At 38.0% G+C, this 18,639-nt stretch overlaps 1 protein-coding gene across 3 annotated transcripts in view; it reads left to right on the top strand.

The window, feature by feature from the left end:
• PARD3B (par-3 family cell polarity regulator beta) overlaps positions 1–18,639 on the top strand; it is a 1,047,303-nt gene that overhangs the window by 494,501 nt on the left and 534,163 nt on the right. The window lies entirely within an intron of this gene.

Here is an 18,639-nt window from a genome sequence, read left to right as displayed (position 1 = left end):
CTGGGACTTTGCAGTCTTAAGTAAGCTGATCGTTGGAGAGCATTTGGCAGGACATACAGTGTTAATAATAGCTTCTATGAGCTATCACTGGAATATTCTGGTAACTTACACAGCACTGATTGGTGCTTTACACTGCATCATTTAAACTTCCACACCAAGGTGGGCATCAATTTTGGCTTCCATTTTACTGATAATGCCATTGAGGCAGAGGGAGGTTTAGTAATTTTTCTAAGGTCACAACTAGTAAAGGACAGTAAAGAATTTAACCCAACTGATTTGGCTTCAAAGTTCACGCTGTTCACCAGCACACTACACTGTCGAATTTCCTCCATCCTCCTTCTTTGAATGCCCAAGGATATCATTTCATGTATTTTCAGCGTGTTAATGCAGGGCTTTTTGAAGTCCCACCATGGTGAGTGCTCATAGAGTTTCAAGATACCAATATTATGTATGTTGTGCCAGTACTGGGTTTCTAGAACTCAACATCCAAATTAAAGAAAAATAAAATTATGTATCAGAAGTGCTTGTAACAAGACTCACTTCTAACTGATGGGTTAAATGGAGAATGAATCCTGAAGAACTGGTGTCCGCCTTTCATACAATGTGGTACTGTCGGATCTTTCTGATAAATCCTGAGTACTTGGAAGAGTTGTGACTGTGGTCCAACCTTGGAAGTTGCCTGAGAGACTTTGGTTAATGCGTATATATTTGTGCAATAGGTGATCTTCAATAATGGAGCCATTTTAAAAAGTTTCCTAAAAGCCAGGCTCTTTTCCATTTTAAGTCTCACTGTCTATAGTGCCCTAAGGAAAAAAAGCAATATTTTAGACTTATATAAGGATGCTGAATGAACTAACCAGATTCTCACCAGTTTGGTATAAAATGTTCTCAAGAATGTGTGCCAATGTGTATGAGTTAGGAGTCCCTATATCAAATCACTAATAATTATTTACTTATTTACTAATTAAGATTGTGGCAGTGTTTTGGCATATTTCTTTCTATAAACAAGGAAGCAAGTGTCCTCAAAGTGTTTTAGATGTAAAGTTTCTCCACTGTCCTTTTAAGGAAACATATTTAATGGAACATTACTTTAACAAAAATCAGGTGTATGTGTTCCACTCTATTGTTGAGTTGAAACAGAACCAGTATTTAGCACACAGATTGAGACCGTGTTAAGCCCAAGTATACTGGATTGGAGGAAGAGAAGCTGTATAAATGAGAAAAGTTACAGTTTACTGCTCATTTTTTCAATGTAGGTATACCCCAAGTCAGAGTATATCTGATTGTGTTACCATCATTTACGTGCAGAGAATCACCTGTATTTAGTTCAGTGTTTTTATCACTTAGGTTCTGTGTTTAGGCCAATCGAAAATATTCAATACTGCTTTCCTTACAGGAAATGAGGACTGGTATGTTTCTGATAGATTCCATGATCTTACCAAACTAGGATACCATTGAGTTCTAAGTTGAGGGATTTGGTGAGGGAGTATATTATTGCTAGTAAAGATGCAAGTCCTAATTCAAGAAGAAAGGCTGGCACCCCAAATTCTTTAACCTAACTGTATGCAAGTTCCCAGGCAGTGGTTGAGTCTGTATGTATCAACAGTAAAAAGGAAATCACATTTCTTCCTTTCCTCAATGTTCTCTGTGGCTGATGAAATGCAGATCTGAGGCCCAAAGAATAGAGTCTGGTCCTTGCTTGCCACAGAATACTGGCACATCCTAGACTTCTCTTCCTTTGGTTGTAAAATAATATCCAAGCAAACTTGAAGCCTTAACAGCCCAAGGTGCAGACATTGTGCCTTATTTGTCTATCTCTAGTGCCAAGCACATGGAGGGTACATGCTATATATGTGTTGGACTCAGGAATGTAGGCCCATATTAGTCTACGAAGAGTTCTAGAAGTTCTCAGAAGTTTACCCATCTGTTCTAATTTGGCCATTCTCTCTGCTACCCGAAAGATCTACCAGGTAAAGATTTAACTGCTCCAAAGTCTGGTTCACCTCAAGCAAAAGAGGCAAATAGTTTAACTGCCGTACTGTGAAAAGCAGGCTAAGTTAGTAAAGAAAGACGTTCAGTGAGTCTGTTTTGATCCAGAAGAAAAATGTGTGTGTGCGTGTGTGTGTGTGTGTGTGTGTGTGTGTTATGCTTCTGTTCATTTATTCCTATGTATCCTAACTCAAGGACTTGTCACTGGACCTGCTTGTCCAATACTATAACCACTGGCCACGTGTGGTTATTGAGCACTAGAAATGTGATTCGAGTGTAACACACAAAATGCATTTTAATGATTGAGATATTAAAAAAAAAGAGTAATATGGAAGACCTCATTAATAATTTTTATATTGACTACACATTGAAATGACACAATGGTATATTCAGTAGAGTAAAATATACTATCAAAATTATTTTCACCTGTTTCTTTTTAAAGCATGGCTACTAGCAAGTTTAAAATTAGATCTATGGCTCACATTCTACTTCCATTGGACAGAAGAGCTCTGGACAGAAGTAAAATTGGATCTAGCATTAATGAAATGGTTTGAGACCCTTGGGAGAAGGTCTTTGGGTCGCCCATCATCTCTGCGGTAACGGTATGATTAGATTTGCCTGGGGCAGTCCTAGTTCGTGCCTGTTGTCCTGGCATAATTATTAATAGTGTCCCCCCCACCTCCCAGAGGTGTCCGTGTACGGATGATGAATTATGTGGCACCCTACATATAGCCCCATAGTCACTTTCATTGTTTGCTCAGCGATAAGAGGAACGGCCTTTCAAGGAAACCATGGGAACACAACCATGACTCTCACAAGGGAGCACACTGCAAAGAGGGGTTTTGTGGCCAGTCCCTGAGCCCAGGGACTACAGAATTGGAGACTGCAGATTCTTCCCCATCTCTCAGATTCCATAGTCCCACTTGGTTACTTCCTCTATAAACTCACCATATTTGATGTCTATGAATTAATAAGTGATGATGAATATGGGATGTGTGTGATAATTCAGCCATGGTACAAGTAACATGAACAATAATTGCTTAAAAAGCTCTGTTCAATGACATTGCATTCCAATATCCAAAGGAAGAAAAACAATCAAAATTTCCAGCTCTTAAACAGAGTGTTCACATGTAAGTAATTCACAGATGGCAAAGCCCCAAGTGGGTTATGTTCAGTCGTTCCCAAGAAATGAAACTTGCTTATAACCCACAGCTTAAAAAGCTGTAAGGATGAATATTTGACACATTTGATTATGTTGAAATATTGCCTTTAAAACCACAGTTGATGACTGTTATTTTTACTTGCACTTCATTAGGCTTATTATAGCAGGAAGAACTTTCTTTGATGCCCAGAGATGCATGTTTGTGAAAAGCTGGAGAAGTTGCACTTGTTTTCTGGCTGGTTAAATTATTACAAATTGGTTATTTAAGATGTACACCCTCAGACAAGGTGAAGTTTTAAAAAGCGTTTAAATTAGGAAAATCAAATTCTGTACAAGTCTCGAATTCTGTGTACTGAAAAGCCACCAAACCTCACTCTTTGTTACTTAGGGTACCACTGGTTAAACAGCATGGAAATTTATTTTCTTTCTTCCTCTTTTCATAAACCCGTCAATTAATCAGAATAGCATAATTATTAATGTGCAAATTGTAATGACTATTTATCTTTCAAAGCAATAGAAAAACCAATCCTACTGACTGCTTTTGAATTAAAGAAAGAGAATCCTGGGGGCAAGAAGTAATAGTGGGAGTCTGCTTATGGGATGTCTTACCTCCCTTGCCTTGATTGTAACCTGGTGTTTTTGGCTTAAGGGCTTGCCATAAAACCAGGTTCTTGAAATTGATGTTCCCGAATTTGTGGGTGGAAGAGAACTCTAAACCAGATGTGACTTTTTTCTTAATATCCGGTTAACTACTATGGTTGTTTTGTGTTTTAATGACTGTTTATAGTTTCACATTTAACCCCTGAAGCAAAATGATCCTGCAGGGCGAGTAAATTAAAAAGTGGATTCCTGAAAATTATAATGCTATGGTTGTTCTCGGAGAGTAAATGACTTTGTTCTAAAACCGTTACTTCTCTTGCATCACCAAAATATATTAAGAAAATATTGGTCCGTCTTTTAAAGAGTTCATATCCACAACATATACATTTTCTTTTTTAAAAATAGCATGGCAGTACTGGGGTTATTAAGTTGGAAGTTCATGGATGAGTTTCAGAGGGTCTGTTAACCCTGAGGTGTTATGCTGTGGACCTTTGCATGGGCATGCATTTCTTTTCTTTTCTTTTCTTTTTTTTTTTTTTGAGATTTTTTTTTAAATTTATTTATTTGACAGACAGAGATCACAAGTAGGCAGAGAGGCATTCAGAGAGAGAGAGGGGGGAAGCAGGCTCCCTGCTGAGCAGAGAGTCTGATTAAGGGCCTGATCCCAGGACCCTGTGATCATGACCTGAGCCAAAGGCAGAGGCTTAACCCACTGAGCTACCTAGACGCCCCACGGGCATCCATTTCTTGTGAAGGAGACTCTCTTCCTTTTTTTTTTTTTTTTTTAATTTGAGACTCTCTCACATCTTATCAAATTTTAAAAGGGAAAAAATGATCAATAACTGCTTGTTTGCAGGTTTAGGATGAAACAACATGAGAAAGCCATGAATTCTCAGAATTTGGTGAAGGATAGAGATTAAGAAGTGTGGTGGGAATTTACACCACCCCCCAAATATTAAATAATTAAGGCTGTTTCATCTTATTTTCATGTGGCCTATCCAACATCTAGGATATAAATTTCAGATGTAAGGATGAATAGAAGTTTTTGAATTGCTGCATTGAGAGGTCAGCAACCTGATCCCAGCAAGAGTAGGGTTAGAGGTAAAGGGAAGACACCCTGGGGAGAAGTGCTTCCCGTGGTCTTGCATGTGAAGGGAGATAAGATGGTTCTTTGTAGTTTTTCCTATTTTATCAGCAAAAATAGTGGCAGGTAGCTTCAAGTGGAAGGAAGTATTTCCAATGAATAGGGACATTCTCTTTGTGTTTTGCAAATAATGTGATGGAGCGTTGATTTGAGAAATTATCCTTTGTGTGTCACAGATATTTGAAATCATCATCATTGTTGATCTTGGCTTAAACATTTTCATTTCCATGAAAGACATCATTGAAATATTACAGAGAAATTTAAGTAGCATTGCTTTTAGGGTTTAAAATCATCAAATTGTCACTGAGAGATGTGAGAGAACTTTCGGTGGTGGGTCCCTGACTGTCAAAACCCCACACAGAAACTTAACAAAAATTTTGAATAACCAAATCATGTTTTTCTTTCCACTAGATACCCAATTAAGTAGCTATAATATAGAAACATTGAAATCAATTAATTGTTGTAGACGGTGATGTAGATGGGAAGGAAGGCTTTATTCATTGTCTCCCAGTGAGGAGAGATGGACACCAATGAGCAAAAGGGAGGGAGAAATAACATGTAATATGTAATTGTGTTATTTAGAGATACTGAAGCCTACAAAAGGTTTTTCTTTTTTTCCCCCTTTCTGACACAGTGATTTAATAATAGTCCTGGTGTTTGTAACTCCAGCTGTTCACGCTGTGTGCTGATAAGACCAAAGCTTGGAGACACATTGCAACGATGGTTTTCATATGGCTTTGTTTTCAAGAGATAAAGCTGCCATCCAGTATTTCAAGGGGCCAAATGTTTACTTAGTTTGGCAAGTTTAGGCAGCTTAATTTCCGAAGCAGTTATGTTTATAAGACTTGAGTTCCAGGTGGGGAAAATCCAGAAACCTAATTTATTCTGCAACAGAATTTTTCACCAAATCTTATAGAAACTGGTAAAATAAATTTAGGTTTTCTGAATGTCTGTACCGTGACTAATAAAGGAACCTAGGAAATGTGACTCCTGTTTGGGTGTGTGTTCCCTGATCATTCTTCTTGGGTCTAGTCCAGAACTGGAAGTCTAAGAGAAGGACCACTTATTCAGAGGTTAGTTTCAGAAATTAAAAAAAAAAAAAAAAAAAAAAGTGATGTGTCCTCTTTTGCGGTTTACATTGTTCTGCACGTGATGAAAATTGAATGGGATGCCTGGGTGGCTCAGTTAAGTGTTCAGCTCTTGATCTCAGCTCAGGTCATTATCTCAGGGTTGTGAGATCAGCTCTGCTTCGGGCTTCGTGTTCAGCATAGAGTCTGCTCGAGATTCTCTCCCTCTGCCCCTCCTCCTTCTTGGGCACTCTCTTTCTCTCTATCAGAGGAAAGAAGGAAGGAAGGAAGGGAAAAAATTGCATGAGTTTTGCTTTCGTGTCAACATAAATTGATTAATCCTTTAGATGCCCAAGACCTCTGCTCTGTGCCTTCTGGGAAACCTAAGTTATGGTGTTTGTCTTCAGGAAACTTACAGTCTGGTTATGATGACCAAATCTAAAACCGTTAAACAACCCTAGCAATGTGCAAACCAATCTGAAATGATCAAATAATACATTTTAAGGATCAGAGTTTGTGTCCTTTGTCTTTTCTTACGCTGCTCAGCCTCCATGCCCCTCGAGGGAATTCCCATGCACAGAATCTCGGTTAGCTCTTATCCCCCCCAAATATAACTGCTTTTTTACATGTCTTCTATGAGATGGAGATCCTTGGAGGCTTGAGTCAATATATTCATTTTTTTTTATCCAAGCCCCTGACACCTGATATATAAATCTATGACTGGATGATTAAAACTGTTACTTCTGAGATGGACAGAATGAATTCAACAACTTTTAACACATCTTGCAGAGATGTGCGTGCCTGTGAGGATACGTATCATAGATAGGAATCAGCGTATGAATTAGAATGTGAAAATTGTGAAATTACCTGTTCAACACACGGTTGTGCTCCCTAAATAGCTTTAGTGTAGAATCTTCTGCTTTAGGACAATGTGTTGCCTGTGTTGACAAGGGGAGAGAGATGTTTAAATGCAAATTCTCCACTTGGAATCAAAATGCGGGTTGACAGCCCGGGTCAGCAGTTTCGATGGTGAGAACCATTTCCTCTCTTTACACTTCTAGCGGTGATTTCACACAGAAATTGGCTCTGAGAAAGAACAGAAATTATAAGAAGACAACAAACTTTGATCTTTCTGGAGGTGAACATCATAAAGCCTAACTCTGTTTATGCCCTTGATATGTGAACAGAGAATAGAAATTAATACTCATATAAGGGAGTCGATTATCTGAGCTCTTTGCCAGCAAAACTGTGAGTTCTAGAATCCAAAAGTTCGTGATCTTGGCAGTTACAGCTTTGTAATTTCCTAATAACTGTGTTCAAAGAATTTAGAAAATCCTTTATTAGACTGGAAATATCTGGACAGCATCCCTCTCATACACCTACCGCATCTGCAGACTTCCCGTTTGAAATGTTCCTCCTATTCCGTCTTCTTTAAGAGGTTCTTCTGGTTTCAGGTGGTTTGGAAGAAAATTAAAAAAAAAAAAATTCTGGTATGTGAATTAATTCAAGAGTATGGGAACATTTACAAGGTGTTTCTTGGTAAAAACACTAATGAACATCTTGTGTTAGCAGTGTGGGCAAATGTAATTTGACAGTGTTGTTTAAAATTTGGTAAAGGTGACGTTTAAAGTAGCTTTATTCTAAACGTCAAGATCCTGTGTTCTGATTGCAACAATAACTCGGTGATCCTGGGTAAAGTATTTAAATTGTACATGATTTCCTCTCAAATTTCATGTAACTCAAAGGAAATAATAAATAGAAACTCTATATGAACTTCTGTTGTTCTTAGGGACTGAAACATCCAAACAACTTCAGAGTTCCAGATGTGAATTAAATTGCTAGGTATGAATTCAACTTTAAATTTTGTTTTAATACCTCAGTATTTATAATTGTTCATGGAATGAGGTTGCATTTCTAACCAAAACACCAACGTTTATTTTTATTGCTCAGGGTAGTAATATTAAGGGGTGTGTGTGTGTGTGTGTGTGTGTGTGTGTGTGTGTGTGTATGTGTAATTAAAAGGCCAAATACACACACAAAGGCAGCAGCATAAAGACATACACCCATACATATTCACACTTAAATTCTGTAGAAGAGAGCACAACTTAAATCTGAAGGTTCATGTACAAGTAGATCATGTTGCTTTCAAGTGAAGGCTGAAGGGTGTGGGCCATATGTATGTCTCTCTGTTCTAAGGGACCTTCCGTGTTGTTGTGGACATCTATTGAAAAATGAAGGCACGGAAGGAAAGGGTTCATGGGGTTCATCTTGGAAAAATGCAAAACAATTGTTATTGAGAAGAAAAGATTTTTTTTTTTTCTTTGAGCATGGTGTGATTCTTAGAAATCTATTCTGATGAGGGATTTCTTTTTTCTCACGACATAAACTCTGAAGTACAAGTTTCATTTAGGTTTTTCCTTTCAAACTTTAGTCGTAGAATGACACTGTGCAGACATTTAAAAGATTTCTTTCTTTCTCAGGAGGGTGGCCCCTTTCCTAATACCTCTGTACTTGAAAATAGAATTCTGATTTAGATGAATTGCATTTTAAAAGTAGCTACTGTGTGTGTTTTAACGCTTGTGGAAACATACAGCGTCCTCGTAAGCAGCATGTGAGCTTGTCACCATACAGCTTTTGATGTCTGATTAGATGATCATAGGGACATCTGGAATGAGTTAGTTTTGAAGTTACTGGTGTGAGGCAGTAGAGAATCCAAAGCCTTCTGACAGACTTGAACCAGTAAGAACACTGCTACTTTTAGCAAATCTTTTTTAACTTGCAACTGGCTGATGATTTTCAGACTGACATTGCCCTGATGTTTTCCAACTGACTTCCCAGCCGTCTTTCCCTCCAAATCTCCCTCCTTTCTAAGCAAAGAATGGGTCAATGGCATTTGTTGGAAAAATCAGAAAGAATTATTCCCCTTTAAAAGGAGAAGTCAGATTCCTAAGCATCAGAAGTCAGAATGGATGGATTTGCTTCTAAAGAAGTTGTGGTGTCTCCTTTTTTTGTGCCTTTAGTATCACTGCTGTGTTGACCACCCATGCCTTCTTAATTTTTAAATAAAATGTACTTGGCAGTCAGCTGTATTCTATGAAGATCCAAACATCAATAAGCATCCAGAGTATTTGATATTGCTGCAGTGTGATTGCACATAACTGGAACACCTACCAAAAGTTTACACATTTATCAGGTCAAAATGTCATTTGAGAGGAGCCTGGGTGGCTCAGTCGGTTAAGCGTCTGCCTTCGGCTCAGGTCATGATCCCAAGGTCCTGGGATCGAGCCCCATGTCTTGCTCCCTGCTCAGCAGGGAGTCTGCTTCTCTTTCTTCCCTTGCTCATTCTCTCTCTCTTTCTCCCCCCTCCCTTGCTCACTCTCTCAAATAAATATTTTTAAAATGTCATTTGAATAGTCTCATTATATGTAGTCATTGCTTAGTTAAGGGTTGTTGCATTTGTCCAGTGGGGTTTTTACTATTATGAGATGGTTCCTTACTGTTTCATGAGTAAAATTATTATATACCTATAAGTATATGAACCTGTTTACAAAATTTGAGAGGTCACTCTCCTGCATTGAAACCACTGACCATTTCCCATGCCTTTAGGATGTATTTCAAATGTCTTGGTCTTGGTAGGACTTTTTTAAAAAAATTGTGGTAAAATACATATAATTTAATATCTACCATCTCCATGTTTAAGTGCAAGTTGAATGGCACTAGGTACATTCATAATATTGTGTAATTGTCTGCCCCCTGTCTCTAGAACTCTTTTCATCTTCTAAGACCAAAGCTCTGGACCTATTAATCAATAGAGAAAGAAGAATAAAGTTATTTTCTTTTTTAGTGTGGTAAAATATACATAACATAAAATTTACATTTTAATCACTTTTCAGTATACCGTTCAGTGGCATCAAGGACATTCCGTTTGTTGCACAGCTGTCAGTCACGATCCATCTCCAGAACATTCTCATCCCAAACTGAAATTTTATACTCTGTAAAGAGTGACTCCCTGCTTCCTTCTCCTCAGGCCCCTGGTAACCACTGCTCTACATTCTCTTTCTGTAAGTGTGACCATTTAATCATGTCATGTAAGTGGAATCAGGCAATAGTTGTCCTTGGGTGGCTAGTTTATTTCACTTAGCATCATACCCTCAGGATTCATTCATGTCATAGCATGTACCCTAATTTCCTTCCTCTTTAAGAGCTGAATAATATTCCATTGTATGGATAAATTGCATTGTGCTTATCCATTCATTCGCTGATAGACACTTCTGTTGCCTTCATCTTTTAGCTATTTCAAATAATGCTTCTGTGGATGTGGGTATCCAGATATCTTTCAGAGCCTGATTTCAGTTATTTTGGGCATTCACCCAGAAGTGGAATTGCTGGATCATATGGTTATTTTCATTTTTTTCTGAGGAACTGTCTTACTGTTTTCTACAGTAGCTGTATGATTTTACCTCCTCGCCAACAAGTGCTCAAGGGTCCCCAGTCTCTCCACACTCTAACACTTGTCATTTTCTATGGTTCAGATAGTCTCCATCCTTACGGGTATGAAGTAGCCAGTTAGAGTCTCAATTTGGATTTCCCTAATGACTGGGGGTGTTGACCATCTTTTCAGGTGCCTCTTAGCCACTCATATATGGGTCTCCCATATACTCATATACTGAGTGTCCCATATACTCATATACTGAGTGAAAGACTTTTGTAAGCCAAAATGTCACGGAGGGCAAAAGCAATTTTAAGTACTTTATAGGGGAGATGTTTTGAGCATTCCCACACCCAAAAACTGATGACTCCTATGCTTTTCTAGTACCTTAGGACACATCTTGCTAAAGTTGTACAACATAAATCATAATAAAGCACAGATACTCACAGACATAGTTGAAAGTTATGCTGAGTGTAGTTCCTGGGGAAGGTACTTGGGGATGCCACTGTAGCTTCTCCGGGTGCATGCTGGTACAAAACAAATACTTTATGCTATTCTCCCTCTTTTTTTTTTTTTTTTTTTTTTTCCATCAAGGCAAAATTGTGCTTTGGGTTTCTTTTGGTTAGTGAAAACAGGTACTAGTGTAGATCTTCTGTAAATGGAAAAGAGTGTAATGTGAACTTTCAAGAAGTGAGGGATACCTGTTATTTTCCTTGGAGAAATGTTGATTCCATTTCTTTGCCCTTTTTAAAATCGGATTGTTGGTTTTTCTCTTGAGTTTTAGGCATTCTCCATATCTTGTGGATATGAGTCCTTATCGTATAGATGATTTGCAGATGTTTTCTCCCATTCTGAAGGTTGCCTTCTCACTCTTTTAAGCTTCCTTTGGTACACAAACGTTTTTCATTTTTGTGAAGTGGATTTGTCTCCTTTGTTCCTCTTGTTGCTTGCGTCTTTGTGTCATATTCAAGATACCGTCACCAACTCCAGTGTTGTGAAGGCTTTGCCCTATGTTTTCTTCTAAGAACTGTATAGTTTTACCTCTCATGTTTAGGTCTGTGGCCCACTTTGAGTTAATTTTTGTGTATATGTTGCTACATAAAGGTCCAACTTCATTTCTGTTTTGCATGTAGGTATCCATTTTTTTTCAGCAACATTTATTGAAAATACTCCCCCCTACCACCATTGAATAGTCTTGGTACTCTTGATGTCCAAAAGTACTTATTCACATTAGCAGAGGTTTACTTTTGGGTCCGTGGCACAAGTTTTTACAACCTAACCCTTACTTGTATGTTTACACTACCTATATGTTACACTACACACACCACACACACTATGTACAGTTCCTCACATGCACAAAGAATGCTTCTGTATGTATGTCTTTGCCCAACTGATTCTTCTGTCAGGTGAATGACAACTGTCATTCATCCCTCTTTCCCCTATAAAATGTCCAGTTTTCTTACAAACCCTAGTGTAATGGTCTCTTTCTTTACTAATCTTTCCCTAACCCCTTTCTGCTATGGAAAGAATTAACCACTTCATAGCCAACACACACTAGCATATCTTTATTATGATTCTATCTTACATTATAATTTTCTACATTTTTTATCTCTTTACTAGACTCTGAGCCTCTAGTGGGTAGATCACATTTCCTCTACAGATCCAGAACCTAGCATTGTGCCTAAAGAACAGGGTAACTTATAGAAGGTTTATCTAAAAAAATGTAATACATTTTATGATCTCACAATAGCCTACTTAAACTGTGAAGCAATTTAATTGCAGTTTTAATAGCTTTAATCTGCATGCTAGGTCTACCAACAGATGGTCACGTAATAGTATCCAGGATGTCATGGAGTCAAGGACTTTCTTTGCTCAGTTCCAAGTTCATGTCAGTTGTAGACACTTTATTACATATACTCAAATATATTATTTTATCCCATTACAATATGCAAGTTCAGCTTTATTCACTCTTTTGTATAGGTGAAGAAGCTATGGCTCCAACAAATTAACTCATTTACTCTAGATTATATTCCTAAGTAGCAGTGCTAGCATTTGACTTCAAGTATGTCTTAATCCAATATAGCCTCTTTTCATTCTGTCACTCAAATGCTAGCTTTGCAAGTTGCACCGTAGAGTTTATACCTGTGTCCCATCATGCTGTCATTCTTCAAGTGCTTCGGGTGATCTGCATTTGAAACTTCTTTCAAAGCTAGTTTATGAGCCTCTTCCTAAAAAGAAAAAAAAAAAAAAGAATAATTTCATTATTTTATAGCCACTCGTTATTTTTCCACCAAAAATGGTCTCATTTTATTTGATGCCAAAGTGTATCTTGTAAAGCTGGTCTCAAATGACTTGGCTGTTTATACAATCTAGATATTCCTATGAAGCAGAAAGTTCTGCCATCACAACAATTCTGAGGCAGGCATTAAAAACATTTATGGAAGAACAGATTCAGATGTGCTTCAAGTGACAGAGTTTTATAGCCATTCTATTGTTTATCCAATTGTCTAGTGGTTAAGACAGCCAGGCTTTATCCCTGACTCATCCATTGGCTCTTTGTCAAGTTAGGCAAATATAATTTTGTTCTCTGTCTGGAAGAAGAAGATTGTCTTCTATCTTGCTCACAGTGGAATTGCAAGGTTAATGCTTTTTATCTTGAGTATAGCATTTAGCAGACTATGGGTGCTTAATGTATGTTAATAATAGTGATAATAATGAATGTTGATAATTAAAGGTCTCTTATAATTACCAACTTTCTAATGTGTGCTAAATATAATTAAACGGAAATGATTTAAATTAATATGCATGCACACAAAAACCAGAGCTGGCCACAGCTTTTATTTTTAACTTCTTAACTAATGTCATGGTTGTGGATCCAGTAGTAAGAAATTCAATTATGATGACATTTTCACTAGGGTCATGTATGGAGAACACATGCAGTATCTGGAAGTGAGGAAGGCATCTGTTTGAGTCAAAAAATAAGACTCTGGATGGGAAACCACAAGGAACCTTAGTGATTGGAGCTTGACTACATGAAATTGTGCATTGGACATTATTATTAAAATTATCCCTGTAATACTGTTTGTGAGTTCTAGAAGAGAAAGATACTTTTTTTTGGAAGCTGGGCACCATCCCAGGAATGAGTAACAAAACACTTCTACATGGATGGTGAGTTCTAGAAGAGAAAGATACTTTTTCTGAAAGCTGGGCACCATCCCAGGAATGGGTAACAAAACACTTCTACGTGGATGGTCTCTAGAAGACATTAGAGGGAATGGAGGAAGCAATAATCATAAACAACTTTCCATGAAACTCAGCCTGGAGGTTCATCCTTTGACTCCAATATAGTATTATTTCATAAGGCACTTAGAGTGGCAGGTGGGAATGGTAGACCCTGAGAGGCCACAGGCTGCAGTGGTCACTTGTATTATTAATAACTTGTATTAAATTTGATCACTTGGTTCAAATCTAGTTCTGCCACTGACTTGCTGGTTGATTCGTGTCAAGTGTTTCCCTTCTTTTGGTTTCACTTTGTTTATCTATAAAACGCTTGTGATAACAGTAGTGACCTCATATTTTATTGAGGAATAAATGAGGGATCATGTGTAAAAATTCTCACAATCCGCAGCAAGTACTATATATGTTTGTTAAATATGTGTTTTGGAAGGGTGGTAGTGTAGGTTACACTATAGAAATAATTGTAAGAGTAATTTTTGTGTGTGTGTGTGAGAGTAATCTTTTTCCAAGATTTGATTTTGATCAGGTTCAGCTTTAAGGAAGACACTTAATGGACAGAGAGAAAAAAATACTGATTCCAAAGCTGAACATTAAATGCATATCGTGACTTTTGCTGATAGAGATCCTTACAAGTTCTTTTCATTTGAAACCCCCCCCCCCCAAAAAAAAAGTGCAGTTCTTCAGGCAGTGTTTCCTCTAGATTTCCTTTGTTGATGTGAACTAGTTCTCTTCCTTCTAATCATTTTTTTAATTTGAAAACTTAAAATAGGAAAGGAGGGATTATTAAGAAACAGGGCAACTTCAGGTGGTTCAACCTGTCATCTGCAGTTTTCTGAAACCCCCACCCTTCAGCGTTTCCCTGGTTTGCTCTTCCGGCCCCTCTATCTTGATTCACTCTGGACACTTCTCTGTGTCACAGGTACCTTCCCATTTGCTGAGACCAACCTACACTGCGACCCTCTCTTTAAATCCTTTCCCCAAAAGGTATTCTCTGGCAAAAGTTAGGTACCACTTCAGCAATATTTTTTAAAGTAACGTATAATTTGGCATTTGTTGAGATCATGATAAAAATATTATTAGACGAAGAGGTATTTAATACAGGACCAAAATATCAGAAGCCAGACACAAGACACGGAGCAAGCACAGCACTGGCCCTCTCCTGCCATGTGCTAGTCCCTCCTCAGGCATGTTCTGCTTTTGAGCCAACGATTCCCTCCTCCATTCTTTCTGCCCTCTTCCTCCTCCGGGAGATTGGTTCACCTTTCTGTCTTGAGCACTGCCATGAACACTTACCATTTTTATTTGTAAGTTTCCCTCCTTCATCTGGATTGGAAGTGCACTAAAGGCAGAGAACGTACTTTTTACCTTTGTAACCTGACACCTAGTCTATGGTAGATTTCACGTAACTGATTGAATGAGTGAAAGTGAGTAACCAAGTGAAAAGAGAGAAAACGTGAACAAAATATCAGTTTTTTATAGATAAATGTTTTTACAGAGAAAGGATTTTAAAGGTAATATTTAAGTAAAGAATGAAGTATTTTTAAAGGTATGTGTAGTATATTTTTGTGTGTTCTGCATTCACTGTCAAGTACTGTACAAATGGACTTCGTCCAGCATGAAATTTATCTGTATCTTGTATAGATATCACAAAGAAAAGCAGAGCAGACATAGACCTCAGAGTATAAGGTTATTTGTGTTTTTAATATAGTTCAGACTCCATCTGTCCAAGTCACTTCCTAGCTTGTTTCATTGTAAATGTGACGGCAGTGGTGGGGAGGGGGTTTATTTGGAAAAGATTAAAGTTGTCCAAGTTAAGCTTCTGCTCCAGGCTTTCATAACAATTTGAAAATATGGAATTTAATTTAATTATCTGTGTATATTTGGGAGAGTAATCATAGAACTTACCAAAATATCCATATAATGTCAAAATCTGAGTTTTTCCTGATTTCTAAATTTCTTTTGATGAAAAGCTGAAACTAGAAATTAGGGGCTCTTTGCAAGTGTATTCTATTAAGTATATGAGTAAGAGAAAAACTTTGTTGTGGGATCAGATATACATTTACTTAATATCCATAAAACATTTTCCATAAAGAAACAAGTAGAATAAATATTCTCCCCAATGTTTCTCCTATTTTTTTTTCTTCAGTTACCTTTAGTGCTTAGACAGATAAATTGTGAAACCATATGATAGCCATTCCTTGTATGACTGCACCACACCTGGTGGAAACTCCTGAATGGAATGTTTTGTTTTGCATGTACTACACATACTTAAATTGATTTATTGCATCATGTAACCTAAAGCAATTTACCTTTGGGATTGCCAAACTGATTTTGGGTCTTAAAGTTCTTACTAACTTTCAAATTGGTGGGTCAAAGATAAAATGTAAAATTAAATATTTTAAAGCCATAGATCTAGGCATCTGTTTCAGTAAAAAATTCTTCTGGCTTAATTTGAAGAAAAATTTTGCATAGTTTTAGGACCTTGCATGATTCTCAACTGATGTTTTACCTGGAGACCATTATGGAAAATTAAGGCTTTGTAAAGCTTCCCTAAGGTTTTCCCACTTTTGGCTATGCATTTTCTGACCTCTTTCATCCATAATCTTGGGTTGATTTAGCAAAATCATTCATAATGTCTTTCTTCATGGTTTGTGCTGGGTGGTAAAGCTGAGTAAAACATGGTGCCTGGGCGACTCAGTTGGGTTAGTGTCCTACTCGATTTCAGCTCAGGTCATGAAATCAAGCCCCACCTCAGGCTCTGCACTGGGCATGGAACCTGCTTAATACTCTCTCTCTCCTTTTCCCTCTGCCCCTACCCCCACTCTCTCCCTTAAAAAAGGGGAGAAAAGGGCTGAATAAAACATGGCCCCCCTGCCTGTCATGGAGCTCTCATTTATGATTTTCTCCCTCATCCATTGAGGAGCACAGACATAAATGGAAATTATGGTATAGCAATACAGTATCGCAGGTGCAATGATTTTCCTATGTGCAGGGAAAATCTCTAGAAAAGTAGTAGGAATTTGAAAATAATTCTTTGGGGGTAGAAGTTTTATTATAATGCAGAGTCTTCAAGGATGAATGGGAAGCAACCAAGCCCAATCATGGGAAATGCAGTTTAGCCAGAGGTTAATAAAAATAAAGACAGAGAGGGGCACCTGGGTGGCTCAGTGGTTTGGGCTGCTGCCTTCGGCTCGGGTCATGATCTCAGGGTCCTGGGATCGAGCCCCGCATCGGGTTCTCTGCTCTGCAGGAAGCCTGCTTCCCTCTCTCTCTCTCTCTCTCTCTCTGCCTGCCTCTCTGCCTACTTGTGATCTCTGTCTGTCAAGTAAATAAATAAAATCTTTAAAAAAAAATAAAGACAGAGATAGATAAATAGATAAGATATTTGGGAAATACATGGAGTAATTTTAAAAATACTTTGATCCTTCAAATAACAAATTTGGTATTGCAAATACTTTGATCCTTCTGGGGAGTGCTGAGAGAGAAGAGGCCAAATCCTGAAGAACTATCTAGGTTGACTTTCATATGGTACGTAAGACCACTGAAGAGTTCTAAGTAGAGGAGTTAGAAGTTCCACTTTGCGAAGACCAGCATAGGGTTAAGAAAATACTTAGGAGTTCATTGTGGTATGTGATTCAGGGCAGAGGTGGTAAAGATCTGAATTAGATCCTGATCCTTTATGCATACAAACTCAGCAATTGCTTCAGTAATAATTACAAAACATCCCCAACCACACTTACCCTGTGCCAGTCACGACTCCAAGTACTTCAAATATATTATTCTATGTAACTGCCATAACAGTCCTATGATGTAGGCACCATTTTTTTTTTTTTAAGATTTATTTATTTTAGAGAGAGCAAGCACTCGGGCAGGGGGAGGGGCAGAGGGAGAGAAAATCTCAAGCAGACTCTCCACTGAGCATGGAGCCCAAAGTCGGGTTCAGTCTTACAAGCCTGAGATCATGACTTGAACGAAAATCAAGAGTCAGAGGCTTAACTGAGTCGGCCAGGTGCCCCTGATGTAGGTACCATTTTATATCCCCATTTTATTGATAAGGAAATGAGGGACATAGAGATTAAGTAAAGGTCAAATTACTCAGTCAAAAGGATCATAAGTGATAGAAACATTTAGGAAATATAATCCATAGATCTTGGATAAGGGGTAGAATGATTCCCAGGTTTCACTTTGGTGGCAAAGCAGGTGACTGTTCTACCAACCAACATCCAAAACTTCAAATCAGCTTGACACAGATGCAAGTAGAGATCCTTGGAAATCAGATACAGAAGTTCAGACCTTGAAGTCAGTAATAACCTTAACCTGTTTCAGTGGAGGAAAGTGGGGTAGAAACTGCTTTGCTTTTGGTTGAGAAGGAAAGTGGAGGCAAAGCAGGGGAAACAGCATTTAGGGAACTTATAATAACGCTGGGGAGAACACAGAGTTAAATTTTTTATGCTACTAACAATTTAAGAACTCTCAATTTCAAGTGATGGCTCAGTCCGGGCGCCTGGGTGGCTCAGTGGGTTAAGCCTCTGCCTTCAGCTCAGGTCATAATCTCAGGGTCCTGGAATCGAGCCCCGCATCGGGCTCTCTGCTCAGCAGGGAGCCTGATTCCCTCTCTCTCTCTCTCTCTCTGCCTGCCTCTCCGTCTACTTGTGATCTCTGTCTCTCTTAGTCAAATAAATAAAATCTTAAAAAAAAAAAAAAGTTCTCTAAAAAAATATAAATAAAATGGCTCAGTCAAAACACAAAATAAAATTAAAATAAAATAAAATAGTTCAGTCAAAAAGTAAGGGAGTTTTGAGGGGTTTTTTTGGGGGGGTGTTTTTTGGTTTTTTGTTTTCTGAGGAAGACGAGTGTAATCTGTATATAAGTATGTCGAATGTCCACATCTTGGGAGATGAGAAATGTAGCTGAGCTTCAGGAAAAACTGAAATCAGAGATTCAAGTAATTACCTCTGCTACGTTCTTTCATAGACTCATCATGTTTATCTGTAGACCAGCTTCTTCAACA

This window comes from Mustela lutreola, chromosome 3 (genome assembly GCF_030435805.1).
Source record: "Mustela lutreola isolate mMusLut2 chromosome 3, mMusLut2.pri, whole genome shotgun sequence".
NCBI classification, from domain to species: Eukaryota; Metazoa; Chordata; class Mammalia; order Carnivora; family Mustelidae; genus Mustela; species Mustela lutreola.
Note: the sequence above shows the minus strand (reverse complement) of the source record. Positions and strands in the feature narration are given on the sequence as shown.